A 21,554-nucleotide genomic window follows, 5' to 3' on the forward strand; every position below is an offset into this window, starting at 1 on the left:
CTGTTTCTGTGATATACAAAATGTACTCAAAAGAAAGAGTATACTGTAGTTCAGATACGACGTCAACAACAATTCTACGAATGAGTGTCTGGTTTCGTAAATTTATGTATTCTTTAATTTTAGGCCCTTTTATGTATTCTTTATACTTTTTGTTCATTATTCACTTATCTTTATATATTAACACCTCCTTATTTTGTATTCTTTAATTTTTATCCATTGTTCTCTTCCTTATATTTTTACCCACTTCTCGCTGTTCTGTAAACCACAATCCACACCCTCATGAAGTAGATTTTCTATTACGCCAGTTATTAACCTTTGTTGGACCAGTGAAGTGTCAGACCTATGCCATAATGGGGTGTCGGAATAACAAAACACAACAAAAACGAGTGGACAAGAACTGTCATAATCCTGACTTGGTACATAGGAATCACCTTCAACTAAAAAAGAAATGTCCGTCATCAGTAGTGCAGTCTCTAATCACAAAGAATAATGTTTTAGTGATTAGGTCTCGTATAGTCAAAACTACCAAAAGTGTCATTTTACCATGACGAGGGACTGTTTTTCCAATCATCATTTCCATTTATCGATTACGTGACGTCATACAGATTTAAGGTGTGATAACGCTTTTGCAACCTTGCTGATATCGATATCATCACGGGTGGCTGATACAACAAGCTTGTCAATGATTGTATTACACATACCATTTATCTGTATTTACTACTAAGTATATAATAAATCATTATACATTCGAGCATTGGCGAATTTAAGCTTATAACATTGATTGTAAAGTTGTTTAATCGGTGATAAATTTTCTATTAAAATAAAGACTTATTAATGTTGAAACTTCGATAAAAATGGATAAATGTGCTGTCAGAATGTACTTGAACTGAAAAGTCATGTAACATTTGCCACTGGACATTAGACAAACAAATAACTACCATATATGTACAAATAAACATTTCCATGTATAATTTTGTACATAATTAAGCGATATTATTTGTCATTGCATACTCACCATGAGGGGTGGATATAGCCATTTTTAAAAGGACTTCAAACCATATGTCTCAATCCAAATGATTTGATCGTCCAAAAAGGAGGGTTTCTCTCACTCCTGGATCCGGAACTGCTTAAAACAACACACTTTTTCTGTGTTTAGTAATTTCAATTTAACTGTGATCTTTGTTGCATCTTTAAAACACAACTTATTGATTGCTCTTTGAACAATATATGCAAACATGCATGAACATAACTCGAACAAAAACCACTTCTCTTGACATTGATACTGTCACAGGAATATGTCTGTTTTCATTATTTCTATTCATCAGCACATTTTTAATGATGTAAACTCGAATTAAAACAGATTCCTTACGAAAAACGAACCAAACTTTACATTTTTATAAAGCCAGCTGCGACTGTTGTCGCAATTAAAAATAAGAAATAGCAATCCTTCATTTCGTCGTCGTCGGCCGCCGCCGCGGCATGAGGTCCAGAAATATTCACTCTTTCTTGAACTATCCTTGATTTATACTAGACTGGAACAGAAGGTTGTTAAGGGAGTAACCATGCATTTATATTCAATGAGGGGAGGGTAGGAGTTCTTTTCTAAGTAAGATGATTTGTGACGCAATAAGTCTGATTTTCGAAATTTAACACTATGAGGGATGGGGGAATTTGCCTTCAGAATAATTTCAGATTTTTCTTCCTAAATATCGTCGTCCGTCGTCGTTAACTTTTACACAAATCTTCTCCTCTAAAACTACTGGCCCAAATTATACCAAACTTGGCCACAATCAGCATTGGGGTATCTAGTTTAAAAACTGTGTGACGTGACCCGGCCAACCAACAAAGATGGTCGCCACGGCTAAAAATAGAACATAGGGGTAAAATGCAGTTTTTGGCTTATAACTCCAAAACCAAAGCATTTTGAGCAAATCTGAGACAGGGATAAAAATATTTATCAGGTCAGGATCTATCTGTCCTGAAACTTGCAGATGAATCGGTCAACCCGTTGTTGGGTTGTTGCTCCTGAAATTGTAATTTTGAGGAATTTTTGCTGTTTTTGGTTATTATCTTGAATATTATTATAGATAGAGATAAACTGTTAACAGCTATAATGTTCAGTAAAGTTAAATTTACAAATAGGTCAGCATGACCGAAATGGCCAGTTGATTCCTTTAGGAGTTATTGCCCTTTATAGTCAATTTTTACCCATTTTTCGGAAATCTAAGTAATCTTTTACAAAAATCTTCTCCTCTGAAACTACTGGGCCAAATTACTCAAAACTTGGCCAACGGCATCTTTGGGGTATCTTGTTTGAAAAATGTGTCCGATGACCTGGCCATCCTACCAAGATGGCAGCAATAGCTAATTGAACAGGGGTAAAATGTAGATTTTGCTTATAACTCTGAAACCAAAGCATTTAGAGAAAATCTAACAGGAAATTAACTTGACAATCAAGTCAAAATCTATCTGCCCTTAAATTTGTAGATGAATTGAACACCCGGTTGTTGGGTTGCTGCCCCCCAATTGGTAATTTTTAAAGAAATTTTGCCGTTTTTGGTTTTTGGTTATTATCTTGAATACCAATATAGATAGAGATAAACTGTAAACTGCAATAATGTTCAGCAAAGTAAGATCTACAAATAAGTCATATGACATAAATGGTCAATTTATGACTGAGTTATTGCCCTTTATAGTCAATTTTTAACAATTGTCATTAATTTGGTAAATTTATGTAAATTTTTACCAAATAATTATCTCTGTTACTGAGTGGCAAAGTTCATTATAGATATAATTGTAAGAAGCAAGAACGTTTAGTAAAGTAAGAACTTCAATTACATCACCATCATCAAAATACAATTTTGTCATTAATACATTTGTGTCCTTTGTTTAATATGCACATAGGCCAAGGTGATCGACACAGGCTCTTCAGAGCCTCTAGTTATTTTTCATTGTGAGTTTTCCTTCGAGAGGGGACCAAAAATGTGTCGCTGTGACGCTAAAAATTATCCTTTCCGCTCTTTTCCCCGACCTTTACATCCTAGAGGGAGGATATAAAGAGTTTTATGAAAGTTATAAGAAACTGTGCACTCCAATGGATTACGTTCCTATGTTAAGCAAAGACCACAAAGATGACTCTGCATTTCTGCTCCAAATCTAAATTATGGTAAATGTGCTGGCCAAAAAACGAGTGAGATCATCACCCGGTCGTCTGTTCTTTATATAAACGAATTGTATATAACATTAAATTATTGCATATGTTTTATTTTTCGTGTTCATATTCGACCATTAGTAAGTCGGTAAAAGATTCTGACAGAGCAGAACAATAAAAACCTCCTCGTCAGTCTTTGAAAATTATGTCCCCTTGAAGGGTGGAATCGAAAATTTTGCTCTGCTGAATTTCGTTGAAAATGTTGTTTTAAGTTATAGCTAGCGAGCTGATATTTAGAAATGACATTTTTTGGTTAGCCTTTGAACCTTTTGTATGTGTTAAGTATATCTAAAGTGTAAAGATGTCACTGAAAGAAACGGCGGCACTTCTCGCTGAAAGTCGCAAAATAGTTAACCAATCAAAAGAAGATGATTCGTACGTTCTCCTCAACATGATCCTCCTAGTCGTCACGACCATGGATAACAGAATGCAAAAAAGTAGAGAAAGGTGTAAATAAAATTGATGAACTGAAAAATTTAATCACATCTATAGTAGCGAGAATTGGGGATCTGGAAAAAAACTGTTCATGGCATTAAATTAAAGAATTCTGAAATGGAGAGTAATATCGAGGGCATAGGCAATGTATTTAACGAAGTAAATAACAAGAATACAAAGCAAAAATATAAAATCTCTCGTCGAAATTTAACCAACTCGGAAACTCAACAAAATCTGAAATCGGCAAACTCAGGGTAGAAAATGGGAAGGTACAACAACTTGAATCGTAAATACTAGACATCCAGTGCAGATCCATGAAAAGCAATTTAATATTTTCTGGCCTAGCATACAATAAAGATGAAAACTGTGAAGCAAATAAAATTGAGAAACTTCATCTACGAGGAGCTGAAATTGATCACCACATAGAATTTGGCAACGTCCATAGATTTGGGAAAATTGGGATGAATAGAGCGAAACCAATTGTAGCGCGTTTTCTGTATCGACAAGACCTCGAATGCGTTCTCCGAAAAGAATTTCGCCTCAAGGTAAAGCCATTCAGTATAAACGAACAAGTCCCCGCAGAGGTTGAAACTCGCCGTAAAAAACTTTATCCTATTATGAAACAGGCGAGGCAAGAGAGGAATCAGGTGTCATTGGTGCGGGACAAACTATACATAAACGGAGAACAATTCACATTCACAGAACATAGTAACATAGATGACCAGCACAGAGGGCAACCGAAAGGAGGGTTCAGAGACGTAATGATGACTCCAGCAAATGCAAACGGTCGACCTTACAAACGGCAAAGATTTGGGTCAAGCCCAAATAATGAATCAACTCGCCTATAGGACTGCCAAGGAGAGCCTAACCAACATTTGACAGATGTAACTTCTAACTGTAACAATACTTTGAAGACTGCAAAAACTGTAAACATAAAAAATGATATAAATATTTTGTGCCTAAATTGTTGTGGGGTTAAAAAAAAATGGAACTATCCAGAATTCAAACATTATTGAAAAATAACGATATAATTTGTTTAGTAGAAACAAAAACTGACGATATAGATATTATTGATTTACCAGGTTATGAATTTAAAATGAAAACTAGAAAGAAAGTGTCGAGAAATAGGTCGGGTGGTATAACTTTAGGGTACAAATTAGAACATGCAAATAAAATTAGATTTTTACCAACTGACAGTCAATTTGTTCTTTGGTTCAAAGTGTCGTCAGAGTTACTTGATATTGATGATGACATAGTTTTTGGCATAGTATATATTTCTCCGGAATACATAAATTACTCATCTCAAGATGCTTACAGTCAGTTAGAAAATGAATACATTATTTTTTCTAATAATTATAAATATGTGTCATTACTTGGCGATGTCAACGGGCGAACAGCAAACGACGACGTTTTTGTTATTATACATAATGATAAACATATCGATAATTTAACAGATTTTATAGAAAATAAAGTGTATATGCTTGAAGAATTGAATATCCCAAAGAAAATAAAGTCTTTGGACAGGGTAAAAAATGGATACAGAAAACGTTTGTTAGATTTATGTAAAGGAAACAATTTCTTTATTGTAAATGGTCGAATTGGTGATGATAGACAGTATGATAAATTAACATGTAGAAATAGCAGTATTGTACATTATTGTATTAGTAGTGTTGAGTTGTTAAAATATTTTACCAATTTTCATGTACTTGATTTTTGCACCTTATATTCTGATGTTCATTCGCCATTACAGATAACTTTGGCGAGCACTAAGCAAGATGTTGTAAACAACCAGTGTTTAATTACTGGAACAGATACATGTAATCGTCCAGAAAATATAAAAAAAAATGGGATAATGATAAAATTGTGGATTTTCAAAATGGGATAGATGTAGAAGAGATATACGCTCTAATTGAAGATATTAATAAAGCTGAAGCAAATATGGACAAAAATGAAATGAACCTGATTGTTAATAATACATGTATGTGTGACTTATTTTTGAATTCTGCTAGGGCAACATTTGGGGTAACCAAAACTAGCGGGTTAAAGAAATATAAAAACAAGCCTGTAAAATTGGATAAAGAATGGTTTGATTAATATGATTGTAAATTTGCTCGCCAAAATTATCGCAAACTAAAAAGAAAATTAATGAACATTAGTTCTGAATAAAATCGTCAAATTATGAAAATTTCAGAGAAACTATACAAAAAAACTTTGGATAAAGCAATTATTGCTCATAGAAAGAAAATGGCGAAAAAATTAAACACAGACTTTTGGGGGGAGGAAGGAGCTGGAGGCATGCCCTTTTCGAGGAGCTCCATGTATGGTAAATGCGTAGTCCTTTTTTTATATAGTTTTACCCAAAATGTTGACTTGCTAGACCCCTCCCCCTTTAAAACTCCTGGATTCTCATCCAATTTGATAGAAATCTAAATTGTTTTAAAACTAGGTTGTTTAAGTAACAACTAACAAAACCTTTGAATAGACTTATAAAGAAGGGATATATAGTAACGATACTGTTATCAGGTCATTAAAGATTGCATATTTTGGCGTTAATATTGATTCACTTTTAGGGTCTTTGCATCGGAAAAAACAGTTGTTGGCTTGACACTGGTTATGTTCTTCTCTATATGTTATGATGGTATGCTGGCATGTCAGTTAACTGCTAGTAGTCTGTTGTTATTTATTTATTATTGTCATTTTGTTTATTTTCTATGGTTAGGGGACAACCATTTGATATTCTGGGGTGGGGGGGGGGGGCAGGAGGATTTGTTTTTGATCGGTTATTTATTTTTTTAAACTGAGAGGACAGATTATTCATTTTCTGCACTATTGAAGCAAGATTTTTCATTTTCAACATGTTAAAGCAAGGGACTGATCATTCATTTTTTACCACTATATTTATGATATTCAAAAAACATACAATTTTTTGAATATTTGTTAATTATTAATAATTAGATATAGGAAGATGTGGTGTGAGTGCCATTGAGACACTCCAACCAAATAACCATTTAAAAAAAGGCAAACCATTAATACATGTATAGTCAAGTCATTGTGTACCATTTAATCAGAATACTAGTACATGTAGCATGAGTAAATCATTATTCCCTTCAGAAATTGTAAGATTCAAGATTTCATTCATAACCTCAGACACATACTTGTGTACAAGAGGATAATATATATACAAATATTTTAAGATAATACATAGAGAGACAGGACAAACGAAACACAAATACATAGTAATAAGTGTATTATAAGAGACAATTGGTCCAATGTATAATTAGATTAAGTATTTTATAATTTTCTGAACGAAAAGAATCATTTATATTCCCAAGCAATATACACGTATTGCATACATAATGTCATTAATGTATAGTCTTAAAGTTAATTTAGTTTGGTTTTACCTAGCCTCTTTCAAAAGTATTGTCAAACATATTTTGCTGAGCGGAGCGAGGGAAAACAAATTTTTGAAGGGTTTTGGAACCGAACAGCTGCAGGTCCAATAAGCTATAGACCTGCTGAGTTATTTATTTTCAATACATTGCAAGTCAGGTAATTTATTTTCAAACTACAACAGAACAAACCATTTATTTTTGTGATTATCAAGGCTGAGTTATTTATTTTCAAAAGCCTCTGCCTCTGGCCTTTGTTAGTCTTGTATTATTTTTATTTTGGTTTCTTGTGTACAATTTGGAAATTAGTATGACGTTAATTATCACGGAACTAATATATATAAATTTGTTTAGGGGCCAGTTGAAGGACACCTCCGGTGCAGGAATTTCTCCCTACTTTAAAGACCTGTTGGTGACCTTCTGCTGTTGTTTTTTTTTCTTTGGTCGGGTTGTTGTCTCTTTGCCACATTCTCCATTTCCATTCTCAATTTTAACATTTTGATAAAATAAAATAATACACTAACCCTTTGCAATGTTCAACTTTTAATCTGGGGTTCCTACAACGTCGTACTCAGGAAGGCGTCCCAGAAAAATAAATAAAATAGCATTGCCAGACGTCATAATTATTTGGACTAGTGCCTGTGGAGAAAACAGACAACAGATTTTACCGTCCTTATTTATTACCCCATTTACTAGTTTTATGATAGTTTTATGAGATATTCGTATTTGCTGGCTTTATTACTATAATTCCAAAAACATAGCAAGAAGCAGAGATTACGACAATATATGAAAATTACTTACAAGTTCATTGACAAAATCCGCTTTTTTTCTAGTCAAGGGACATAATTATTCAAATATACTAATGCAAGTAAATAAGTCGGAGAAGGAGCGAAAATCCGAAACGGTACCTTAAAAAACAGAAAATAGTTCCACGTGTGTGTCCTAGTGATCAATCTACTTGTTATTTACGAAGAAAGAAATTTAACTTCAAAAATTGTTGAGATCTTTAAAAAAAAATCCCAAATTGTTGCATTAAAAAATACAAAGAAAGTAACCTTATCTTTAAGGGCCTTGAAGGTTCTTGTTACTCCTACCCAATCTGCTGGTATTTTCAAAATGGCTACTGGGGACACGGCCTGAAAAATTATTTTAATATTGTGTCAGATTAAATATTCCGATAAACGGTTTAAAGATATTACTCTAAATCAGAAAAATATAATACTATATGTCTCTGTCTAGTTCAAATAATTGAAATACAATTACCTTTCTGTGTGTAATTGCGTGAATTGATTTTCTCTCGTTTATCTTCAAGCTCGATCTTGCTCATTTGATGAATATGCATTCGTGGTATTCATCCGCAACAACATTTTTTCGGTACATCATTGATATTGAAGATCGTTTGATTGATATACGAATATTTCTAACGACAAAACATTTTCATATTATTAATTTGCATTTAAAAAAATACAAAAAATCATTGAAAACATGAATTTAAAAGAAGCGACAAGGAATTTTTTTCTGCACTATAATGTCCGCGGATTCGGTTAATTTCCCAACACTAATTATATGTGCATTTCTTTGATCTTTGAAGATCTTTGAAAAGTAGGCGATGGCAATACACCCGAGGCCCCTCAGGGGCTTCTGATGTAAAAATGATATTGGTGATGAAATGCATAATATATTAGAATGTAAATACTTTGAAGAAAACAGGAAACATTATCTGTCAAAAGATATTTAAAAAATGCAAATATTGTCAAATACGATCAGATTATGTCTTAAAAAAACAAATCAGAATTGATTAAACTATGTAAATTCATAAAGATTATTAACACAGGTGTATGTGCTCCTGGCTAAAGTGGACATCATATATTGTATTAGCAACTATTTTGTTAGTTCTGTCTTATTGTAAATATTGTACATAATTCATTTGTCTTCTCTATACCTATGTGATATGGTTTATTGAGAGAATAAAGATATATATATATTATATACAAAACAAAATAGATTGAAGAGCATGCTTGCATGATTTGACCAATGGCTTGGGATATTTATTTTTCATATGCTTTCTACTTTTTCTTTTGAGAGTATTTAGGTCAGAATTGTTTTCTATGGTGTATCCGTCCGACTCATAGAAAATCAAATAAAATCCAACACGTGTTCAATTTAAATCATACCAAAGAGAATGTTCCAGTTCGAATTGCCTTCAATACAAATCCGCAGGATTTAACTGATTTGAATGTTTATGAACATGTTTTTGTCAAGAAAATCATTCAAATATTTCCAACTGGACGATAGGAAACTTAAACAAAAAATGAATGATTGATATATTTAATAAAAAAAGAAGGGCGAAATTTCATCTATAAATGGAAATCAGACCGTTAAAAATTCAAGATTGCTGAAAAATTTATTAAAACTGTAAAATTAAAAACCAGAAACAGAAAATATTTTAAGTTGATATAATCATGTCAATTATTGATGAAAAAGTCAGAGTAATTTCACTAGATAATTAACACATATCTAATTTAACCTATCATAGGTAAATATCGGTTATTCTTCCAAAACAATGCTGATGATATCGTGATTAATACATTTTACTTTGTACTACCGTAATATAATATGAAAAACAGAAAAATAAACACGAGAATGTTGCTATTATTCTAAATAATAAAAACAGAACAATGCTGTGGTTTTATTTCACGACATTTTCTTACTACAACAATCCTCTTATAACCTGGGCCCGTATACATAAAACATCTCAACTTAAGTGTTCCTTAAACTAAGATTTCACTAAGAATTTACTTAGCTAAGTAAAATTCTTTTAAACGTGCTTTGCATAAACTTACTTAAGTTTTCACTTAACTAAGGAATACTTAAATCGGAACATTAAATAGTTAACACCAGTCCAGTAATTTTTTGTCCCTTTGTAGCTCACTTTTCAGCGTTGAACCTATATATCATTACTTACTTTAGAATGTGTCTAAGATAGAAAGGGTTGCATTTTGCACTTTAACCTTATCTTTTTATTTCTCTATTTTTAGAAAACCTTAATGGTCAATATCAGAGGATTTCAATGATTGAAAACATTGCACATAAGTAAACAGGACAGCAGCCGAACAATAAAAACACCTCTGAGGTATATTTTGGGATAAAATAAGCAATCGGACTTTATCGATGGACAAAGAGTTACAACAGATGTTACAAATGTAAGCTGTTTACTACTCCCGCTTTTTTAAAACTTTATTTTAGCATACTGATGTTTCTGATGTCCTTAATTTTAGTTCAGTTCCTGATAAAAATGTACACATTCAGTACTGATAATAGTGTTTCTGTGCAAGTTTTCGTGTTATTGAAGTAAATTTGGAATGATTTTTAAATGTTATTGCACAGGTTTAAAAGAACTCAACAATTCTTATTTGACAGTGGTCACTTCGTTGGAAATGTAACTGTTTCACGCCGGGAAATTAATGCACAGAGACAATAATTATATGTAACAATGGAAAAAAACTGTGCAAGTTTTATTACAAGGCAACAAAGAAAGTCGAATCATGAAGCCAGTAAACAATACTTTTTTTAATCTGAGCATGCAAATTTAAAATTGTGTTATACATTTTACATTACACATATTCGCAGAACAAAACATTTATTATGAGAGTCACAGACACTATATTAGATGGCAGTTTCCGCACTAATTCCAGATACTTTTAAGTAGTAGTAAACTCATTATAGTTCATTGAGTCGATTGGTCAGTTTGTCAAGGTCGTATTGGCCTTGTATTTGGGAAATTACTATGCACATCATATTATAACGTCTTGAAAGCTATAGTTCCCGACCTGTTTAACAATGTTTAATGCACTTTTTGATGTAAAAAAAGTTTTAATGCAAGTAGTATTATCTGTTACATTGTATGCATAAAAAATGTTGGACATGAATCATTATAGTAGCCATTATTACAGGTTTATCCAGACATAATACTGCATCAATATCATCTTTTTTACTTAAAAACAATCTAACTATATCGGAATTGAGGAACCGGTTATCAAGACAAATAGTCTAAACGGTAGAAGAAAATACCGAACTCCAAGGTAAATTCAAATAGGGGGGTCCAAGAAAATTGTCAAAATCTAGTATAAGACTAGTCAACTAACGGAACAATGGAAAACTTTTCTTTGATCTTTGAAGATCTTTGAAAAGTAGGCGATGGCAATACACACGAGGCCCCTCAGGGGCCTCTCATGTACAAATGATATTGGTGATGAAATGCATAATATATTAGAATGTAAATACTTTGAAGAAAACAGGAAACATTATCTGTCAAATTATTATTTAAAAAATGCAAATATTGTCAAATACGATCAGATTATGTCTTAAAAAACAAATCAGAATTGATTAAACTCTGTAAATTCATAAAGATTATTAACACAGGTGTATGTGCTCCTGGCTAAAGTGGACATCATATATTGTATTAGCAACTATTTTGTTTGTTCTGTCTTGTTGTAAATGTTGTACATAATTCATTTGTCTTCTCTATACCTATGTAATATGGTTTATTGAGAGAATAAAGATATATATATATATATATACAAAACAAAATAGATTGAAGAGCATATTTGCATGATTTGACCATTGGCTTGGGATATTTATTTTTCATTGGATGGCTTTCTACTTTTTCTTTTGAGAGTATTTAGGTCAGAATTGTTTTCTATGGTGTATCCGTCCGACTCATAGAAAATCAAATAAAATCCAACACGTGTTCAATTTAAATCATACCAAAGAGAATGTTCCAGTTCGAATTGCCTTCAATACAAATCCGCAGGATTTAACTGATTTGAATGTTTATGAACATGTTTTTTGTTAAGAAAATCGTTCAAATATTTCCAACTGGACGTTAGGAAACATAAACAAAAAATGAATGATTGATATATTTAATAAAAAAAGAAAGGCAAAATTTCATCTATAAATGGAAATTAGACCGTTAAAAATTCAAGATTGCTGAAATTTTTTTATTAAAACTGTAAAATTAAAAACAAGCAACAGAAAATATTTTAAGTTGATATAATCATGTCAATTATTGATGAAAAAGTCAATGTAATTTTACTAGATAATTTACACAAATCTCATTTAACCTATAATAGGTAAATATCGGTTATTCTTCCAAAACAATGCTGATGATATCGTGATTAATACATTTTACTTTGTACTACCGTAATATAATATGAAAAACAGAAAAATAAACACGAGAATGTTGCTATTATTCTAAATAATAAGAACAGAAAAATGCTGAGGTTTTATTTTACGACATTTTCTTACTACAACAATCCTCTTATAACCTGGGCCCGTATACATAAAACATCTCAACTTAAGTGTTCCTTAAACTTAGATTTCACTAAGAATTTACTTAGCTAAGTAAAATTCTTTTAAACGTGCTTTGCATAAACTTACTTAAGTCTTCACTTAACTAAGGAATACTTAAATCGGAACATTAAATAGTTTAACACCAGTCCAGTAATTGTTTGTCCCTTTGTAGCTCACTTTTCAGCGTTGAACCTATATATCATTACTTACTTTAGAATGTGTCTAAGATAGAATGGGTTGCATTTTGCACTTTAACCTTATCTTTTTATTTCTCTATTTTTAGAAAACCTTAATGGTCAATATCAGAGGATTTCAATGATTGAAAACATTGCACATAAGTAAACAGGACAGCAGCCGAACAATAAAAACACCTCTGAGGTATATTTTGGGATAAAATAAGCAATCGGACTTTATCGATGGACAAAGAGTTACAACAGATGTTACAAATGTAAGCTGTTTACTACTCCCGCTTTTTTAAAACTTTATTTTAGCATACTGATGTTTCTGATGTCCTTAATTTTAGTTCAGTTCCTGATAAAAATGTACACATTCAGTACTGATAATAGTGTTTCTGTGCAAGTTTTCGTGTTATTGAAGTAAATTTGGAATGATTTTTAAATGTTATTGCACAGGTTTAAAAGAACTCAACAATTCTTATTTGACAGTGGTCACTTCGTTTGAAATGTAACTGTTTCACGCCGTGAAATTAATGCACAGAGACAATATATATAACAATGGAAAAAAACTGTGCAAGTTTTATTACAAGGCAACAAAGAAAGGCGAATCATGAAGCCAGTAAACAATACTTTTTTTAATCTGAGCATGCAAATTTAAGATTGTGTTATAAATTTTACATTACACATATTCGAAGAACAAAACATTTATTATGAGAGCCACAGACACTATATTAGATGGCAGTTTCCGCACTAATTCCAGATACTTTTAAGTAGTTGTAAACTCATTATAGTTCATTGAGTCGATTGGTCAGTTTGTCAAGATCGTATTGGCCTTGTATTTGGGAAATTACTATGCAAATCATATTCTAACGTCTTGAAAGCTATAGTTCCCGACCTGTTTAACAATGTTTAATGCACTTTTTGATGTAAAAAAAGTTTTAATGCAAGTAGTATTATCTGTTACATTGTATGTATAAAAAATGTTGGACATGAATCATTATAGTAGCCATTATTACAGGTTTATCCAGACATAATACTGCATCAATCTCATCTTTTTTACTTAAAAACAATCCAACTATATCGGAATTGAGGAACCGGTTATCAAGACAAATAGTCTAAACGGTAGAAGAAAATACCGAACTCCAAGGTAAATTCAAATAGGGGGGTCCAAGAAAATTGTCAAAATCTAGTATAAGACTAGTCAACTAACGGAACAATGGAAAACATCTATCGTAACTATTCCTGACTTGTCTTATCGGGTCCTTTTATAGCTGACTATGCGGTATGGGATTTGCTCATTGTTGAAGGCCGTACGGTGACCTATAGTTGTTAATGTTTTTGTCATTTTGGTCTTTTGTGGATAGTTGTCTCATTGGCATTCATACCACATCTTCTTTTTTTTATATTGGTAGATTGTAAAAAGCTTTCAGTTTTGCTGTCTAAACCGTGGTATGGGGTTTCCCATTATTATCGTTTTCATAGTTGTCTATAATTGCTTACTTCTACTTCATTATAACACTGGTTGATAAGTGTATCACTGGCAATCATACCTCATCTTCTAATCGAATGAGTATATAGATCTCTGGTTACGTTATCAGAGATCTATATTTTCATATGTAGTATAAGTTAACGTAATCAGAGATTTATGTACCGATTATCAGGTTATCTGCATGTTGATATCGTAAAATATCAGCTGCAAGACATAATATGAAGCTTTTTGTCGATTGAGCGTAGCGAACGAGATCAAAAGCCTTCATATAATATCAAGCAGCTGATATTTTACAATATCAATATGCAGATAATCTGATAAGCGATTTATCGGGCTATATTTGCGTGTTTCAGAAGTGTTTTCTTTGTTTCACCAGCACACAAAAGATGACTTGATTAGTTCGGGTCAAAGTTATTAACGTCGGTTCCATTATTATGACGTCGCTGATATGTTCGGGTCAAAGTTATTAAGGCCGGGTCAACGTGTTTGACGTCACAAAGACATGATACGGAATAATATTAGGAGCTGAACATAATGATATAGACAGTGGGACGACCGATAAATTTTCATATGTAGTATAAGTTAACGTTATCAGAGATCTATATTTTCATATGGAGTATAACGTAATCAGAGATCTATATTTTCATATGTAGTATAACGTAATCAGAGATCTATATTTTAATTAGATTGCTCATCTTCTTACTTTTAAATTAGTACATACATTATGCAATACAAATTGTGGGTTAAATCTGATTTTAAAGCTATCCAAACAAGATGGCTTGCCGAACAAAAGCAGCTGACATTAACGTTAGTTATTATGTCTCACAGTTGAATTCTCAATCGACCATCTCCTTAAGGTTTTAGTAGAAATATCTTTATCTTTTTCAAAAGTTTTATTGGATAGATGAGAATAGCATATGTTGAATCACCAGCCCAGTAGCCAGTACCCAACCAGTACTTGGGTACTGGCATGTGAAAATACGGATTTTTTTGTGTTATCAAAATTTGCTGTTACAAAATATTAGAAATTATTATAAATTAAGGAATGTATCTCCCTCATGCAAAGCTCTGATTCCTTTCACGGATTTGGATATACTTTTTGGACCTTTTGGATTATAGCTCTTCATCTTTTATATAAACTTTGGATTGCAAATATTTTGGCCACGAGCATCACTGAAGAGACATGTATTGTCGAAATGCGCATCTGATGCAAGAAAATTGATACCGTTAATTTTATTGAACGGTTTGATGTATGAGAATTTGTATTAACCATTTCGCTAATTCGGTTTTTGTTCTTCTTGATAAGTCCATGTGACAGTCTGTCAAATGCAAATGGCATGGACAACGAATTTTGTTTAATAGTAAAACAATTGTATGTAAACAAAAAAGCACACACAAGGGTAGCAGTTATTTGTTAAATAGTAAATAAAAATGTCGACATTCTTTTTACACTACAAATTATATTGTACCTTCTGTGAAATCTGGACTATATTTTTTTATATATATAAGTTTTGACTTCTCGCAACAATATTCTGAAATATACATATATCTGCCTTTGGATCTAAATGAAGTATTTTGTTACGTTTTGTTTAAAATTACCAAACAGCAGAAATTTAAAAAATGTCACGTGGTGTTATAATTACAAAAAAATGTATATGTGATACAACTAGAGGGGAGACATGTTACTGTACTGTAACTGATCCTTAACTCTAATCGATATCCGAAATATATTTCAATCTCCATTTATAATATAAATGAAAGTAAGTGGAGTTACTTTGAGAGTGCTCATACAATTATAGTTAATAGTTATTTGGAATTCATGATATATCAAGCAAGAGAAAAAGACAAATGTATGACCAAATATGTAATTTGGGTCGGGTAAAACTCTCATGTTTGCGCCTAGTCCATGTCATCAGCATCTGACCTTTGTTAGTTTTGTAAGTTGTTTTAAAAACATGGTTTAAATTTTAATGTTTCAGAGGTTTATGAAGGAGTACTACACATTTTGTTTAGGGTTTAGCTAATGCCCACATGCGGATCCGGGATTTTTTTGCTGCGTTGAAGACTCATTGTTGGTCATTTGCTGTTTTCTGCTCTTTGCTCGTGTTGTTGTCTCTTTAACACCTTCCCTATTTGTATTCTCGATTAATAAGTTTCTATTAGATTATTTTTATCTCCCCTTAATCGCATGGAATAACGTTTCATAATACCTATAAGAAAAATACACGATTTGTTGTAAATTTTGTTAAATAACAGTAAATATCTTATTATATTTCTGCTCTAGAAAGAACATGACCTGGAGATATAAATGATTAAACAAAACGTGTATAAAAGGTTTTCATGCCGTCCATTCTTTGCTAACATTTACCTGTAAATGTCCAATTGCAATATCACATAATCTCCCGTAAAAATGGTCAGGGCAAATCTTTTAAATCTATTATCATAAGTAAATAGTTTTCAACTAAGATACTTTCTTCAAAAAATGGTTATCCTCAGTCCAGGAAAAAAATCTTTATTTAAATTTAAGAGGTTTCGTCTTTTAAGTTACGATAACCATATTGATTAGAATAAAGTATAAGCAACTAGTCGAAGAGTTTTGTTACACCCAATTTACAATAACCTTTATACGACCAAGCCAACTAATTATCTGGTATTCGAAGCGTTACTAAATAGTTTTCTGAAGAATTCATTGGGACACAAATGATAATAATAGATAATCAAGTAGTATAGGAGATAGTCGAACAGTCTATTAACAAGGCTAGTACATTGTAGTGAGATTTGTCAAGGCCTATTGTAAATTGAGTGTTACATTATTATTAGAAATTAGGCCGTTATTTTCTCGTTTGACCTTTTTGTGTTCGATCTTTTTATAGCCGACTTTAGGGAAAGATTTTTTTCTCATTATTGAAAGCCATACACTTAATGACATCCACTTCAGTTGAACTCTGGTTGGTAGTTGCCACGTTGGAAATCATACCACATATCAATTTAAAAAAGAAAAATAATTAAAAAACAATCTTCTCCTTTTTTTATTTTTATTTTATTACAATATTGCATATCATCTGCATCTTTTGCTTTCCTTCTTGTCAAAGTTTTCATTAGTTTGGAGTAAGGAAGTCAACTGGATCACTGTAATAAAAGAGTAGTGTTGTTATCATGAATTTAAAAGTTAAAACTGTCTCAAACTAACAGATCTCCTGCGTTAAAGATTACAATGTTGGTGAGAGAAACACAACTCTCAAATTATTTTTCTATTATTGATAAGCTAGGTCACTACTCATAGCCTAAAAACAAATATGCAACCAGTTTTTTTTTCTATGATAACAAAGCTTATGAGTATATAAAGGCTATATAATAATGAGGCTCACATAATATTTCATAAGATGAACAATTCTCTCTTGTAAACTAACACGCAACTTAAGAATTTTAACAATTATAGTGTACATTCAGAAATTATTGCGTGTATTTATAATTGCGTTATAGTAATTGTAGATTAAACTGCGAGCCGATTTTATTTGTTTACGATTTTGAGGAAATCCTGTTTATAAAACAAAATGCGAGTTTAAGTTATTGTATTTACAAGTCTGTCGCATTTATCGCAATAATAAAAACCTCGCTAAAATATCTGACCGTAATTATTTTTACATCGCATTAAGTAAGAAAAAATGTTAAAAAAATGAGCCTACCTTTGTTTTCTCGCATAGGTATCCAATATGTCCTTGTGTGCAGTGAACATCATTCCATCTATAATTTGCAGCTCTCCAAAAGTGAACACAATGCTCTGTACTATGGCTTGGTTCATGCCTATTCCAATGGGTATAATGAACTCTAGACGAGTCATTGCTCCACCTCAATATTCCATCAGTAAAGTCTTCCGCTCCCATCCAGTAGCCTTTGCCATGCTGGACGGCTCCTGTTAGATATCATTTTGATAGTACAATAATGTAACATAAAATATATTATATATGTTATGTAATTAAAGAAACTATTCTATTGAATTTAACAAAATGAAAGGGTAGCCCAAAAAAATCACCAATCCAACAAAAAAGAATAAACAAAATTCAAAAGAAAATCAAAGCAATGACAAATAAAAGGATCATCGCACACAACACTGAAATCGAAAGATTGAGCAACAGTAACAAAAACAAAACAAAAGATAAAAGCAGCTCCGGAAGGATCCGCTATTCACTATTTACTGCTCTACATGTTACACCCGTCGTAACTTAAAACGAATAAGTCATATTCATTGTTAAACTAGTCACCTAGAAAAAGAGTAAAATTATACGAAGGACGCATTCACAATAAAACAATACAAAATTACTAGACAACACCATGGCCACAATATAAAAAAAGACAAAAAGAGTCCACAAAACCCTAAACAAAAACTAAAGAACTCAAACGTTCTCGAAGAATAACCCATCCTACTACCAGTTACTGTAATTCCAACCATTATTTGTTCTAATATCATTAATATACAGGTCCAAGCTTTGCTTATATGGCTCTTAAGCCTCTACTACTTTCTGTTCTAAAAGACCTTTCGTAATCCTCTGGGTTTTTTTCTTCCAATTAATACACACCCCATAGATTTGAAGCCGAAATTTTTGGCTGAATAATTACCAGGCTGAGAGTAGAAAGTAATTATATTTCTTTCCCTTATATTAAAATACACAAGCATACACATGTATACATTATTAATATATATCGGCTGTTTGACTGAATAAAAAAAAAAGTTTACTTACTTCTCAACAAGTTTGCGACCCATGCATCTTCAGCAGAATCTGTAATCTGTGCTAGGTACCCACCCGTTTGTTTGCAAAGATCCTATAAAGAATCAAAAGAGCAATATAACAAATGTGATATGATTCTTGATATTCGCACGGGCAATACTGCCTTGGGGAGGTTATGATCTTACTCAACATTTTTAACCTCATCGCATTCTTGCGCCTGTCCCTAGTGAGGAGCCTTTGCTAGTCTTATATGATTTTTAATATTTCATTTATATGTTTTGGAGTTTAGTATGACGTCCAGTGTCACTGAACAGTTCACGCTTTTAAGGATCCAGATGAAGCCCACCTACGGGTGTGTGATTTTCTCGGTGGGTTGAAGACCCGTTGGTGGGTTTTGGCTGTTTTCTGTTCTTTGGTCGAATATTGACGTCTCTTTGACACATAACGTCGTTCCCTAATTTCATTCACGATTAAATATCCTTTAATATAGTTGTTTCATGATATACAATTTTATTATACTTCACGTTGAAATGCCATGTTTTGATCGGCTAAGACGAGGGTGTCAATTTACTCTATCACATGGCTGAGCGGGTGACAATTTTTTTTGATTGTTACCCTCTTGTCTACACCAATCAGAAATCGATAATTCAAAGAACAATGAATTGAATTTACACCAAGGAATTAAATACAATGCTTAAGTTCTACGTTTTATTATCGACTGTTTAAATAAATTAAATAAAACATCTTGCTTGACTTTTGTTTTTTTTTTCTAATGCCCATAACGTTGTTATGAACGTGACGTCATAGAAAATACTTTTAAAATAAAAGTAAGCTGTAAATGCCATTGATGATAGGACATTCAGTACAATAAATTAAATAACACATAGCTGAGAGGGTGATAGAGCAGATTGGAACCCCTCGAAAATGCATTGTTAACCTTGCTTCACCGCGGTTGACAATGTTTTCTCGGGGTACCAATCTGCTCTATCACCCTCTCAGCTATGCGTTATTTATATAATGTTATTTACTGGCAGTATAGATTGTTTTATTATTAAAATTATTCAATTTAGTTTTGACAAAAGTTAAAAGTTATGTCCATAGAACAATTATAACGTAAAAAATTGACAAACACGATTTATTTTGAACTATATATATAGTACAAGACAGAACGATAATAAACTAGCAAAGGGGTATTAAAAAAAGCGTCAATATGATAAACTTTTTTAACTCTTTATGTCGACGCATACCTTAGCTTTATACTAAGTTGTAACGTCAGGTGAAGTATAATAGCAATGATTCTTGTACTCCTTCCATCCCGATGGACACCCAGTGGATTTTTCTATGGAAATAATAACCGCTTGAGGATGTTTATTAAATTATAGAACATTGAAAAAGTAGTAAAACTGTAAGTATTTTTGCTTTATAAAACACGTTAATCTGAGCAATGCTTAGTATCAGAGAATTTTTGTCACATTGGATACTATTGAAACATTAAAATTCAATTAATAAATTCATCAAAAGACAGTATGCACATCAAGCACGTCTGTTCCTGATTTTTTTAATCATTCAATTTCAAAACTGCAGATCTGTCCGATTTTGTACATGTAATTCCAAATTTTGTGACTACACCTGCTAAACTGACAGGTCACATTTTCAATCTTGTTCTAACAAATAGGAGATGTACATGTGTACAATTCACGGTTTTAGTGTCTGGTCTATGACGATAATTGAGTTTCACCATCTTCGCTAGCCAAGGGTTACGATCCACTCCCGCTCTCTTCACCCTTGGCGGATTGAGATAAAATTTCGGAGACACAAGGTAAGGATTTTTATTGGTTGCAGTCAAAACTCGCTGCATCCAATCAAAAAGCGCCTTTAACATGATCACGTGAAAATGTATAAAGTGTTTGTAAACAATTACCACGTGTTTATTGTCCAACAAGTCTTTACATCCCTAAACATACGACTATATTTAGTTACAATTAGGATGTTTTTAATCAACCAACAGAAGTTCCGGTGTATGTTTCATGCACAAATGCACGAATGTTGACGTATATTTTCATTTCCGGTCTTACCAAGTGTGTAGAATCTAGACGCTACCGTGTTTTTACCTCCAAATTGAAGAGTTCAAGTGCTACCATTGGTCAAGAATAATGTATTCGAAATGGGCGTGATTTTTATCTTCCGATAGATGGCGCAACATTGTTATCACAAATGTTGGCTCAATCTGCCAAGGGTGAAGAGAGCGGGAGTGGATCGTAACCCTTGGCTAGCGAAGATGGAGTTTCACTAGCGAATGTACGAAAAAATGCATAGTATGAGAAACAATTGTTGGTACATAATTATATGCATAAGAAAATAAGAAATTTAGGGCCTTACCTTTCAAACTGTTTTTCAAAGTATTTAAAGTGGACTCTATACTTGATATAAGAGAAATTTCCTTCTGTCCATAACAAGTGTCTGATCTGATCACAGAAACGCAACCAAGAACAACAAATAATGAGAACAACGGCATCCTGTTTTTTAGTTGGAAAATAAGAAAAAAATGAAATAATTATTATAATATAGTTAGATTTAGATTTTCTTTTATGTCGATTACTAAGTCTCGTTTATAGCATAATTACATCCATGTCATTCTCAATAAGAGTATATTATGCAAAGCCATATAAAAAGAATAATAAGTAACGTACGAGGTCGTACACAATGTATCTATAATTCAAAACGAAATAATAAAGTTACCAAAGAAAAAGGAAGCCTTAGAATGAGGAAACAACA

At 32.3% G+C, this 21,554-nt stretch overlaps 1 long non-coding RNA gene across 1 annotated transcript; it reads right to left on the reverse strand.

Moving 5' to 3' along the window:
• Positions 1–17,112: 17,112 nt before the first annotated feature.
• Positions 17,113–21,291, reverse strand: LOC134723595 (uncharacterized). Its single transcript, XR_010108127.1, has 5 exons — positions 21,159–21,291; positions 20,027–20,118; positions 18,792–18,873; positions 17,739–17,965; positions 17,113–17,181 (listed from the first exon to the last, which is right to left on the reverse strand). It is a non-coding gene; the product is annotated as an uncharacterized LOC134723595 (long non-coding RNA).
• Between the last annotated feature and the right edge of the window lie 263 nt (positions 21,292–21,554).

The sequence above is a fragment of the Mytilus trossulus genome, chromosome 6 (genome assembly GCF_036588685.1).
Source record: "Mytilus trossulus isolate FHL-02 chromosome 6, PNRI_Mtr1.1.1.hap1, whole genome shotgun sequence".
Lineage (NCBI taxonomy): Eukaryota > Metazoa > Mollusca > Bivalvia > Mytilida > Mytilidae > Mytilus > Mytilus trossulus.